Genomic DNA, 14,222 nt, shown 5'->3' with positions numbered 1-14,222 from the left:
GGCCGATGTCTCAGCTTCCATTACAGCACAAGCAGAAGCCACTCAATGTCTAGGTACTGCAGTGAAATCTCAGACCTCTGTCTTGCAAGATTAGTTTGCTCTCATGCAAGCTCAGATTATTACCATCATAGCTCTGGATTCATGTGTTCAAAGGGGCTTCCAGGTGTCACAGCAGTTCAGCAATCTGTCCTCCAACAGATTTTTAAAAATTTATTCATGGGATGTGGGCTTCATTGGCAAGGCTGGCATTTATTGTCAATCTCTAATTGGCCTTGAGAAGGAGGTGTAAGAAATCTCACAGTGCTGTTAAGTAGGGTGTTTCAGAATTTGAAGGAATTGCAATATATTTCCAAGTTAGGATGGTGTGTGACTTGGAGGGGAACTTGCAGGTAGTGGTCTTTCCATGTTCCTGTTGTCCTTGTCATTCTAGGCAGTAGAGGTTGTGGGTTTGTGAGGTATTATTGAAGATTAGTAGGATTGCTGAGGTGCTGAGCCAGAGGAGTGATAGTGGCTCTGTGAGCATGAAACTGCTGTCCTCTCTCAGGATGACAGCACTCATCCTCCCACCACTGCAACTCCATCAGTGCGCTTGCTGTTGCCCGTCAGCCAGCCAGCCCAGACTGCTGCTGCCCGTGCTAAGATGTTGCAGTCCAAAACCAGACCTCCTAGGTCCAAAGCTGCTCGAAGTCATCCTCCTTGGCCATCTGCAGTCTCTCCTAATGAAAGTTAACAGCTTTTCCCCTACCATGCTGCAGCCACTAAGGTAGCACTAGGAGTACTACAACTGGCAAACGCACACAGAAGATAGGCACTAAGGTAATGCATAAAGGTGATTAGTTGGCATTTGTTTTCATTATGGCATGTTTTAATTTATAAATTTCACTTGGAATGTCTATTTTGTGGTAGCTTTTATTTTTACATTGTGGCTAAGTGGACACTATGATGGTGAGTAACAGAGGGATGTAAGGCCTGGGACTGTTGGTGAATGGGGCACTCCAGTGAGTTGTTCAAGGACAGCCTGGCCAGAAATTGGGCTGTGTTGGTTGCCTCCTCCCCTCCTGTTTTCCTCCTCTTCCTCTCTGTCCTCCTGTTCCTCAGCTGTTTGCCATATAGTTGGAGGCAAGGGCTATGCCCTCCTTCTGAAGAGCTTGAGCAGCAGACCACCATGAATCTTGACACCCGCTCTGCCAAGCGCTGCAGGACTCCTCCAGAGCTATTAAAGCAGCATAAGCATTCTTTCAGCACCCTAATGGCTTTCCTTATACGTATACTGCCCATGAATATATGGAGTACATGGGTTGCACATCGAAGTTATCAGCCATGTTGTCAGCCCAGTAGCCACCATCTGGTTTTTTGTGGTGGCTCAAATGCAGGTGGCACAAATGCAGCTGGCACAGAGGACTGTACAGAATGTCTGCTGCCAGGACATGAGGCATTGACCTTTATGATTTTTTGCATCTGGTTGCATACCAGCTGGACATTAAGGGAATGGAATCACTTTCTGTTGTGGCATCCAGAACGTGTCAAACACACGAAAGTTCGTGGCCACACTGACCTCCACAGCCACTGGCAATGCAGTCCTCACCCTGCTCTGAGGTTGCAGTTTGGCTGCATTAGTTGGCAGATTTCAGCATAGGCACTCTTAATGAAGCGTAGATGTCTGACACATTGGACTGAATTTTCCCAGCCCCATGGTGACGGGCTTGGAGATGGGGAGCTGGGAAAATAGTGATGTGCTGCATCGGGGCAGCTCGCCTAAGCAGTCTCACTGCCAGGGATGTTTCCCAGGGGTGGCCTGGAAACAGATCGACTGCCCGCTGAACTGGCTTGTGCAGAAGCCTTGACGTCAAGACCCAGTCCTTCAGCACCTGCTACACCACTCCCTGTAGACTTTAGTAACTTTAAAGAAGTTACGAAAGCACCAAATATTTATACCATCATAACAACAGCCACTAAAAATTAATCAGCAACTAACCTGAAAGTAGTTAATGATTCCTTGAAATAGTGTTCATGGGAGATCCTTCCTGCTGTTGAATGTGTGCTCAGCCAGGCATGATTATGAGAGGTCGCTAGCTGGAGCATTAAGGTCCAAAATGGCAGCACTGGCGTTAAATCAGCGTTACACGGCATACTTATGACAGATGCTCACTGTGGGCGCACTAGTGCCCGCACCAAAATGCTGCCCGGTGCAACTCACATTAGAAATGGCATGTGTGCCATTTTGAACCTCTAAGGCCTCTGGGTGCTATGCATCTGAATTTTGCATTGTGTGTGTCTACTAGTTGGATGCATACTGCACATATTAAACTATGGTAAATCATTTGCATTATAATTCAAAGATTAAGTTTTACTGTTTAAATGTTTGTCCTTTCAGCATGCTTTGCTGAAAATAATCCTTTTCCACCTTACAGCCTCCAGACTGCATCTGTCAGGTATAGGCAGCTGGGATCAAGCGAGTCCCTCGAGGAGTATAAGGGATGCAGGAGTACACTTAAGAAGGAAATTAGGAGGGCGAAAAGGGGCCATGAGATTTCCCTGGCAGATAAGATTAAGGAGAATCCTAAAAGATTCTATAAGTATATTAAGAGTAAAAGGGTAGCTAGGGAGAGAGTAGGTCCCCTTAAGGATCAGTGTGGTAATCTATGTGTGGTGTAGGTCCCCTTAAGGATCAGTGTGGTAATCTATGTGTGGTGTAGGTCCCCTTAAGGATCAGTGTGGTAATCTATGTGTTGAGCCACGGGAAATGGGTGAGGTCTTAAATGAATACTTCTCGTCTGTATTTACTGTGGAGAAGGTCATGGAAGCTAGTGAGTTCAAGGGAGGGAACAGCGATATTCTGGAGCATATCAACATTACAAAGGAGGAGGTGTTGGAGGTTTTGAAGCGCATTAAGGTGGATAAATCCCCAGGGCCTGACCAGGTGTATCCTATGATGCTATGGGAAGCAAGGGAGGAGATTGCTGGGGCCCTGGCAGAGACTTTTGTATCATCATTAGCCACGGGTGAGGTACCGGAAGACTGGAGGATAGCTAATGTTATGCCTTTATTTAAGAAGGACAGCAGGGATAAGCCAGGGAACTGCAGGCCAGTGAGCCTTACATCAGTGGTGGGAAAGTTATTGGAAGGGATTCTGAGAGACAGGATTTATATGCATTTGGAAAGGCAAGGTCTGATTAGGGATAGTCAGCATGGCTTTGTGCGTGGGAAATCATGTCTCACGAATTTGATTGAGTTTTTTGAGGAGGTGACCAAGAAGATTGACGAGGACAGGGCAGTGGACATTGTCTACATGAACTTTAGCAAGGCCTTTGACAAGGTCCCACATGGTAAGCTGGTCCGGAAGGTTCAAACACATGGGATCCAGGGTGAGCTAGCCAATTGGATACAAAATTGGCTTGGTGATAGGAGGCAGAGGGTAGTAGTGGAGGGTTGTTTTTCAGATTAGAGACCGGTGATCTCTGGGCCCTCTGTTGTTTGTCATATATATTAATGACTTGGATGAGAATGTAGGGGACATGATTAGTAAGTTTGCAGATGACACCAAAATTGGCGGTATAATGGACAGTGAAGAAGGTTGTCTAAGGTTACAACAGGATATAGATCAACTGGGAAAGTGGGCAAGGGATTGGCAAATGGAATTTAACGCAGACAAGTGCGAAGTGATGCATTTTGGGAAATTAAACCGGGGCAGGACATATACAGTGAATGGCAGGGCCCGGGGAGTGTTGCTGAGCAGAGAGACTATGGGGTGCAAGTACATAGTTCCCTGAAAGTGGCAACACAGGTAGACAGGGTGGTGAAGAAGGCGTATGGCATGCTTGTCTTCATCAGCTGAGGCATTGAGTACAAGAGTTGGGACGTCATGTTACAGTTGTACATAACGTTGGTTAGGCCGCATTTGGAGTACTGTGTGCAGTTCTGGTCACCCACTACGGGAAAGATGTGATTAAGCTAGAGAGGGTGCAGAAAGGATTCACAAGGATGTTGCCTGGTTTGGAGGGCTTGAGTTATAAAGAGAGATTGGATAGAATGGGTCTGTTTTTCCTGGAGCGAAGGAGGCTGAGAGGGGACATGCTAGAGGTTTATAAAATTATGAGAGGCATGGATAGGGTAGATAGCCAGAGTGTGTTTCCCATGGTAGGGGTGACTAAAACTGGAGGGCATAGATTTGTGAGAGGGAGGAGGTTTAAAGGGGATCAAAGAATAGTGGATATCTGGTATGAGCTGCCAGAGGAGGTGGTGGAGGCAGGAACAGTAGCAACATTTAAGAGGTATCTGGACAGGTACTTGAATGAGCAAGGCATAGAGGGATATGGAATTAATGCGGGCAGGTGGGATTAGTATCGATAGGCATTATGGTCAGCATGGACGCGGTGGGCTGAAGGGCCTGTTTCTGTCCTGTATGACTCTATGACTCTAAGGGAGTAGCAAATAAATGAAAAACAGGCAGCTCTTTTCAATTCATCCCAATTAAATAGTGATGAGAAACGACACTCATCTGACTTCTTTTGATCTCTGGTGTTTAAAATTTGATTTAGATTATCTTGACATCGACAGATTAGTTATTTGTTTTCTTAATCGCTAAGTGAGGGGAAAGCCTCAGCTATTCAGTAACGGAGTTAATTTGAGAAAAAAAAGGTAAGTATAGCACATTCATAGTACAGAATTCAATTCAAAATTGTTAAACACAGACTGGAGGGAAGTGCACCTAAAACAAGGCACATTCAGAGCTTCTTACACTGCTCCAAGTCTGTAAATGGCCATAGCTGTCGCCGCTTCTGATTTGCTGCTGTGCTTGATGCAGCGTATCCTAATTAGAAACCCTGGAAATTTTGGAGTAAGTAAGTAATGGTGCAATCAGCAATTTAAGATGGCAAAATCCACAGTGTAAATCACCAGCCTCGCCACTGCAGGAAATTCTGGGCCATAGGATGGCAAAGAACAAAGAACAGTACAGCACAGGAACAGGCCATTCGGCCCTCCAAGCCTGCGCCGATCTTGATGCCTGCCGAAACTAACACCTTCTGCACTTCCGGGGCCCATATCCCTCTATTCCCTTCCTATTCATATATTTGTCAAGATGTCTCTTAAACGTCGCTATCGTGTCTGCTTCCACCACCTCCCCTGGCAGCAAGTTCCAGGCACTCACCACCCTCTGTGTCAAAAACTTGCCTCGCACATCCCCTCTGAACTTTGCCCCTCGCACCTTAAACCTATGTCCCCCAGTAACTGACTCTTCCACCCTGGGAAAAAGCTTCTGACTATCCACTCTGTCCATGCCGCTCATAACTTTGTAAACCTCTATCATGTCGCCCCTCCACCTCCGTCATTCCAGTGAAAACAATCCGAGTTTTTCCAACCTCTCCTCATAGCTAATGCCCTCCAGACCAGGCAACATCCTGGTAAACCTCTTCTGTACCCTCTCCAAAGCCTCCTTCTGGTAGTGTGGCGACCAGAATTGCACGCAATATTCTAAGTGTGGCCTAACTAAGGTTCTGTACAGCTGCAACATGACTTGCCAATTTTTATACTATATGTCCCAACCGATGAAGGCAAGCATGCCGAATGCCTTCTTGACTACCTTATCCACCTGCGTTGCCACTTTCAGTGACCTGTGGACCTGTACGCCCAGATCTCTCTGCCTGTCAATACTCCTAAGGGTTCTGCCATTTACTGTATACCTCCCACCTGCATTAGACCTTCCAAAATGCATTACCTCACATTTGTCCAGATTAAACTCCATCTGCCATTTCTCCGCCCAAGTCTCCAACCGATCTATATCCTGCTGTATCCTCTGACAATCCTCATCATTATCCGCAACTCCACCAACCTTTGTGACGTCCGCAAACTTACTAATCAGACCGGCTACGTTTTCCTCCAAATCATTTATATATACTGCAAACAGCAAAGGTCCCAGCACTGATCCCTGCGGAACACCACTAGTCACATCCCTCCATTCAGAAAAACACCCATCCACTGTTACCCTCTGTCTTCTGTGACCAAGCCAGTTCTGTATCCATCTTGCCAGCTCACCTCTGATCCCGTGTGACTTCACCTTTTGCACCAGTCTGCCATGCGGAACCTTGTCAAAGGCTTTACTAAAGTCCATATAGACAACATCCACCGCCCTTCCCTCATCAATCGTCTTCGTCACTTCCTCAAAAAACTCAATCAAATTAGTAAGACACGACCTCTCCTTCACAAAACCATGCTGTCTCTCGCTAATAAGTAAAGGGTTTGTACATTTTTGCTGTACAAATTATTTATGGTTTTAACCTGATCACAATAGAGAAAATAAGCTACTCAGTAGGTAGCAATGAGTATCAAATTCTGAGAAAGAATATAACTAGTAAGGATTGACCAGCTTACTCCATTTCTGAGATATTTTTACATCTTTGAAAGATCTGCAAAGGAAACCATTGCAAATGCAGGTTTGTTTGTTTAACAATTTCATGAACTGATTCAAAGCTAATGTGTTACTTGGGCTGACCTAAACAACTCGCTACTGCAGTTTATTGCTGTAAATGACTCAATCAAAGAATAAACATGTTTAGTAGTATAAAGTATAATTTTATGAATATGCAGTCTTGTATGCAACTTTTCCTGTCGGTGGTAGGATTTAGGAATTCGGATGAGTATTCTCCACAATTTTCTATCAGTTACAATTAACACAAATTTGCAAAATTAACTTTGAGTGAACACATGGCTGCAATAATGTCAAAGGTCAAAGATCAGTGGCCTCATTGTGGATGTCCTTGGAAGCACACTGATGAAACCTCATCATCAAACACTAGGACATAGAATGGTTTGATTTAATATCTTAGATGTAGAGGTGATGGTAATTCTAAATCTGCTTTTAGTCGTAAGCTACCTAAATGGTAAAAAGCTTGAGACTGTGATATTCCAATCCCAGGAAGTGATGTGAGCCTTTGCCCTACAAGAAATACATGAAATGACCCATAGACATTGTCTAAGGTTCTATAATTACCAAGTAGCTAAAAAAAAGTTTACTGAATCCGAACAGAGCCCAAGGCATGACTCTAGCCAATAAATAGAACGGGCTTATAGTGGAATAAAAACAGAAAATGTAGAAATACTCAGTAGGTCTGGCAGTATGTGGGGAGATAGAAACAGAGTTAAAGTTACAGGTCAATGTCCTTTCATCAGAACACTGTTGAGATCATCGACTTGAAATGTTAACTCTGTTTCTCTCTCCACAGATGCGGCCCAATCTGCTGAATAGTTCCAGTATTTTCTATTTCTATTTCAGATTTCCAGATTTTTACTGCATCTGCAGTATCTGCTTTTGTATGACTGCTCATAGTGGATGTTGTGGTCTGCACAAAGATACTCTTCAAGAGGTCAAGGTCTTTACTTGGGGTATCCACATACAAATTCAGAAATGGCAAAGTGCTGAGCACAGGAGGACCCTCAAGATATGTGGCCTGGATTTTGCATTGATAATAATGGTGAGGCTAACAGGACCCATTGTTATTTCGGAGCAAGCTGGACAGCAACATCTGGCATCCACACATAGATATACAGACGTTACTGTCAAAAATACCCAGCTCCACTGTAGGCTGCATAGTAATAGCCCCCAGCGTAAAGTCAGCACTGAAATCAATGTAAAGGTGTGAAGTTACGGTACTTACCCATTAATTACCCACTAAGCATGCCAGGAAAAGTTAGGGCTGGTGCATTCAGGAGTAATTGAATTTTTAATTGTGTAGTAAATGATAATTACAGCCAAACAACATCTCTGGCCCTGAAAATGTAAGTTTACAAGTTTGGAGTCACATTCCTTCAGACAGTAATTAGTGTTGGAGATTAATTTTTTTAACTTTGCCTCTTTTGTCTCTCTCACCTTATCTTCTTCCTAATCTATTTTCCCCAACCTGTATTTTGTTTTCCATATATGATTGAAATTTAATTTATACTTTCTGTTTTATACTTCCTGGTTTGGATTCTGTGTGGCTCAGTGGGGAATCTTCCAGCTGATTGGTTAGAGTGCAATGCTTTTTTTTGTCTTGTAGAAGGTGCAGCGCTGGATTAAAGTAAGTCTCCACTCAAAAGCCCATGAAAACTTTGTGGGCAGCTGTCAGCGTAGTAAATGGCGAGCAGCATCTGGGTCATTGACTATAGCTCTGAGCAGCTTTCTTGTCCATTTAGCAAAAGCACAAAGGCAACATTTATCAGTTATGTAACCCCAACCCCAATATTGTTCTATGGAAAGAAGGGGATGGGGTGGTCAAGCTAGCTCCCAGAGAAGATGAATGGTAATAGGAGCACAGAATTAAGTGAAACCACTATGGCAGACTCAGTAACCCAATACCTGAGCTAGAGAGGTTGGCAGTATTCTAGAGCACTGCTGATGATTAATTAACCAGCCTAGTTCACTAATGGAGACTGCAACCTGTCAATGGAATGGGGGGGGGGGGGGGAGGTGTTGTAATTGTTATCATACTTCAATATTCTACAAGGCAAATCCCTAATTGGGGCTAAGGTACTGACATGGATAGAGAACTGGTTGGCAGACAGGAAACAAAGAGTAGGAATAAACGGGTCCTTTTACGAGTGGCAGGCAGTGAATGGTGGGGTACCGCAGTGCTAGGACCCCAGCTACTCACAATATATATTAATGATATAGATGAGGGAATTAAATGTAATATATCCAAGTTTGCAGATGACACAAAGCTGGGTGGGAGTGTGAGCTGTGAGGAGGATGCAGAGAAGCTCCAGTGTGATTTGGACAGGTTGGATGAGTGGGAAAATGTATGGCAGATGCAGTATAATGTGGATAAATGTGAGGTTATCCACTTTGGTGGCAAAAACAGAAAGGCAGATTATTATCTGAACAGCGATAGATTGGGAAAGGGGGAGATGCAGCGAGACCTTGTGCACCAGTTGCTGAAAGTAAGCATGCAGGTGCAGCAGGCAGTTAAGAAGGCAAATGGTATGTTGGCCTTCGTAGCGAGAGAATTCGAGTACAGGAGCAAGGATGTCTTGCTGCAATTATACAAGGCCTTGGTGAGACCACATCTGGTTTTTTGTGTGCAGTTTTGGTCTCCTTATCTGAGGAAGGATGTTCTTGCTATGGAGAGAGCGCAGCGAAGGTTCACCAGACTGATTCCTGGGATGGCAGGACTGACGTATGATGAGAGATTGGGTCAATTAGGCTTGTATTCGCTAGAGTTTAGAAGAATGAGAGAGGATCTCATAGAAAGTTACAAAATTCTAACAGGACTGGACAGACTAGATGAAGGATGTTCCCGATGGCGCGGGAGTCCAGGATCAGGGGTCACAGTCTAAGGATAAGGGATAAGCCATTTAGGACTGAGATGAGGAGAGATTTCTTCACCCAGAGAGTGGTGAACCTGTGGAATTCTCTACCACAGATAGCAATTGAGGCCAAATCATTAAATATATTCAAGAAAGAGTTAGATCTCGTTCTTAGGGCTAATGGGATCAAGGGATACGGGGAGAAAGTGGGAACAGGTTACTGAGTTTGAATGATGAGCCATGATTGTATTGCATGGCGGAGCAGGCGCGAAGAGCCAAATGGCCTACTCCTATTTTTCTATGTTTTCTAATGGTTAGGGTTACCCTTGCTGGATAAGTCACAGGATGCTCCTTGCTTGTAGCCTGCATGGTGTTAACTTTTAAAACTGCAGCAGTATTCCAAAGCTACTCGGGAGGATCAGGCTCTACAAACCTGCACCTAACCTCTCTGGACAGGATAGTGAGATGTACAGCTACTCGGGACGATCAGGCTCTACAAACCTGCACCTAACCTCTCTGGACAGGATAGTGAGATGTACACGTGGGGAAAGAGTGTGTACGCCCTATCAGATAATCAGAACTCCAGTGGATTTCTCAGTACCTTGGTTTAGAACTTCTTAAACATGGTCTGAGCTTATCTGCATGATAGACACTTGACTAATCAATGAATAAATATATATAGGTGGTGGATTTAGCCACTAAGCCATCAAGGAAACTTAAAAATCTTGGTCTAATTCTGTACAAATAGTTGATCTCAAATTTGAAATAAAGGTGGGATGGGGGCTGGTTTCATAATTTGCATTAGGAAGCTTGGGCTAATAGCTACTAATCCAAATCAGTAACTGCACAATGTGTGGAGTTCAGTAAAAACTTGGGTTCTGATCTATCCTAAGCATGTAAACTGCCAATGCTCACACTTGAAAAATGATCACTTCAGTGAGGTGCTGCAGGCACTCTTGGAACCATAAGCTAACAGTAGAAGTATGGGGAGGCAGTGACATAGTGATGATGCCACTGGACTAGCACTGCAGAGGGATTGGGGATATGGGTTCGAATCTCATCAAGGCAGATGGTGAAATGTGAATTTAATTAGTAAATCTGGAATTAAAAACCCAATCATAAATCATTGTCAATTGTTGTAAAATCCCATCTGGCTCATCTAAGGCTTCCTTTAGGGAAGGAAATCTGCTGTTCTTACCTGCTCTGGCCTACATGTGTCTCCAGACCCACAGCAATATGGTTGACTCTGAAATGGTCTAGCAAGCCACCCAGTTCAAGGGCAATTAAGGATGGGCAATAAATGCTGGCCTAGCCAGAGACACCCACTTCCCGTGAACAAATAAAAAAAAAGGTTTTGCATTCAGTAGAGGAAGGATAAGGGAAGAAAAGCAGATAGAAAAACCGCAGCAGGAAATACTTGTTAATACATTTATTGAACCAGTTTTACTGTGCTTTTTAAATCCTCATTTCCATACATGGTATTATCTCCAAAATGTTTGGTAACTTCAAACATCCACTTGAACCTCTGGCAGCAATTTCTCTTCTAAATATTTATAAAGCTTCTAAAAGGCACAAGCTGCTGCTATCATCTTGTAAATTTGCACATTGGAACAAAAATAGATATTTAAAGCACCTTTAAAAAGGGCATCAGAGCAGTCGTTGTCAATGTATTTTTAAAAATCAAATGGCAACCTCTCAAGCTAACACAAGCAGCAAATTGTTACATTCACACTGCTTGACATTGTGGTACTAGACAACAACCAAAGATGTATGATTTGTGAACATTTATTGTTGAGATTGTGGCTGGTTAGCAAAATGACGTAAAAAAAAAAATCGGAAATACACTGCACTCAAATAAAGTTTAACAGAAGACAAAATTATATTTCCTTAATACGAATAAAGATAGAGATACCTGCTTCTGTAGGAGGGACAGTAAGGGGAACATTTATAGTATTGATCTTCAAGGATGGATCCACTTGCGTCTGTAGCCTGATGTCGCCCAGATTGTTTGATGCTAATGGTCCAGATAATTTGGCAAATTTGACCACGTCACATGTGGAAGATGATCCTTGAAGTTGAAGTTTGATTCCAGGTGGAAGTGGGTGTAAAGTTATCGGAAGTTTCAGATCGGTATGTTGTGACCCATCGGTCCCGTTCAGATCCTTCAGGAACAATAAATCTTTAGTCTGTTGAGCTACTCTGTTGGAACTAGAAGGTTTATAATGCTCATCATCTTCTAATTTTATCTTTTCAGTTACATGTTGGCCAGCAATATTTTGATCACCAAAGTCCTTTCTTGAGTTTAACCCTGAAACAAACTTATTTTCACTCTGAAAGGCAAATGGAAAATTATGTTATATTAAAGAGAAAATCTTAAATGCTCTAATTATTTCAACGTTTGAGCTCCCTAATCACTTGATTGATTAAAGCACCACCATTCATTGTGATACTAATCTATAAAGATCAGAAGCTCCTAGGTTCCATTCCTGGTCTGCATTGTGTGAGCTAATATCAACCAGGAAAGCAGTGGGTTGTGGGGATTGAAGTCAAACCCTCGGGCCAACAGTGGGAAAAGTTAGCCAGGATCCTACCTCCCGATCAGTCTGGTGACTCTTAGTGGAAATTGCATGTGTATGGATGTTTTGCTAAGAACAAGATCAGGCTCAGCTGTGATGTGATCCATGACTGAATAGCTTTTTGAAACTCATTATCACCATTTGCACATACAGAATGACCCATGGAACTATATGCCAACAAGAGCCAGTGATTCAGGATGGGAAGAGGCAGGGAACATTATTTTCTTAATCTTTTGCCAGAGGTAACCAAGTTAAGAAAGCATCATACAATAGTAAGAGTTTCTGTTTGTTACTATCCAAACCAATCAACCTCACAAGGGAGGCAACTGAACACAAGTAACATCTCAAAGAAGATAAAGCGGCTTTCCCTCTTCGGGCATATGAATTGCTTATAATAAAGGGAGCAAAGGCAAGAGTCAGTAATAGCGTTATGTGCCATTTCAAACATTCCTTGCTGCTTTTTCTTCCATTTATGTGAAGATTATAACAAAAATATCTGAACATTTCAAAGTGAAGGCCAAGACTTTCAGGGTTGCGTCTTGTCCACCACCTTGTTCACTACTGTCATCATCAATGGATCCATCCAGGAATGTTTCTCAAACCTGGTACCACTCGAGCAGTTTTCAAGGATGGAGACCCAACTTGAAAGGCCACAACATAATTTATGCTTTTACGAAAAGAAATCAAAGACATTTCAAGTAAGAGAATATTTTCTAATAAAAAGTATTCCTCTAGACTTTCTATCCCCTTTATTCAAGTAGATGCCTCCACTCAAAGGCAAATCAAGCAAATGCCTATCTAACCCTATATAAGGAACTGTAGCAAGTGGTTATGTTACTGGACTAGTAATCCAGAGACCTGGTCTAATGATCCAGAGACATGAGTTCAAAAGCCACCTGTCAGCTTGGAAATTTAAATTCAGTTAATTAAATCGATCTTTGTTGCAGTGTTTTGAAATTGCAATTGCAATGTGCATTGTGTACACTTGAGGCTGCTGCAGAGCACACATGCCCGCAAAGGTAAAGTGAAAGTAAAAACAGAATAAAGAAGACTCCATGGTGTTCAACAGCCTGTAATCTCTGTCCCACATATCTTATACCAGTGAAACTTCACTCCATTCCCAAGAACATCACAATGACGGTGAGGTAAAAAGAAAAGGATAGTGAAAAACCAGAAACATTGTTTTCAGTTATGAAATTTTGGAAGGTTTTTGTCTACTTTGACAAACAATATTTTAAGTTGGAGACTGTGTTAGAGAGACACACAGGAAGCTTGTACACACACACACACTGATCTCTTCAAAATAACAATCCAATCAAAAAAATATATAATCCCGGATCATTGCAGAGAAGTTTCCTCTGAAAAGGAATGCGATCCCGGATCCTTGATCACACATTATCACTGCATTGCTGATCAATATGGCATTACCTATGCCCAATCTACCACCTTTTTATGTGCATTCAGAACCATCATCTATATTGCCACACTGACACTTTGAAGGCGTGATGGCACGTTTCGAAATCACAGACGTAACAAGGAAATAGGCCTTACTTCTACAATATGGAGGTGAAGAATTAGAAGATATCATGAGACACTTACCCCTGAACAGAATGGCGGTGACAGCAAAAATGCGCCGACAACCTTCTTTACGCCCAAGAAAAACATCATATATGAAACCATTGCCTTCCGATGCACTAAGCAGGAAGCAAGCGAGACAACTGACCAATATTGCATGCGATTGAGGCAACTAGCAACTAAATGTGACTTCGGTGCTGTTGAATATGTTGAAGGCGGAAACAAAACACAAATAATCAAGGGCTGAGTCTTTAGTCAACTACACTGAAAAGCAGTCAAGAAAGATAGCTGTCAGAGCTGTTGGAGTTTGTAGATTACTATCACTCTCAGAGTCCAGAGCTACTGAAGTTGAGGCTGCTAACAGTAACTACCACACTCCAAGTTCAATTCCTGTGAATGCTATTCATCGCTCATGTGCCAGGAAACCACCCCCGAGGCAACAACAACCATCTTACAAACAGAGCTGCAACTTAGTGAAAAGATTGTTTCCATTGTGGTGGTGCTTACCTAACACCAGACAGATTGTCCTGCTACTGGTAAACAGTGTAAAACCTGTGGAAACACCAAATACTTTGCTTGTGCTTGTCATTCAAGAGCAAAATCAATTACTAAGACCAATATCAACAGAAGGATGCAAGGCATACATACCACAGCAAAAAAGGAAGAGAATGTAGCCAAAGTAGAGGCAGATGACCCTGGACATACTTTTCCTCCGACACAGCAAACAGCCATGTGTGACAGTGACTATTGGCTGTTAAGATGTAGATGCTGTCATAGACACAGAAGTGTCTA

At 42.9% G+C, this 14,222-nt stretch overlaps 1 protein-coding gene across 2 annotated transcripts in view; it reads right to left on the bottom strand.

The window, feature by feature from the left end:
- Positions 1-11,259, bottom strand: part of LOC137375554 (transcription factor SOX-30-like) — a 63,693-nt gene extending 52,434 nt beyond the window's left edge. The window contains exon 1 of one of the 2 annotated variants that reach the window (XM_068042900.1): positions 11,192-11,259. The gene's annotated coding sequence lies outside the window, so the exon portion shown is untranslated. Of the gene's footprint in view, positions 1-1,975; positions 2,229-11,191 lie in introns of those variants that run through there. The other variant, XM_068042899.1, reaches the window with a different exon arrangement.
- Positions 11,260-14,222: the final 2,963 nt, after the last annotated feature.

Source organism: Heterodontus francisci, chromosome 12 (genome assembly GCF_036365525.1).
Source record: "Heterodontus francisci isolate sHetFra1 chromosome 12, sHetFra1.hap1, whole genome shotgun sequence".
Classification (NCBI taxonomy): Eukaryota; Metazoa; Chordata; class Chondrichthyes; order Heterodontiformes; family Heterodontidae; genus Heterodontus; species Heterodontus francisci.
This window is presented reverse-complemented; position numbering and strand designations above follow the sequence as displayed.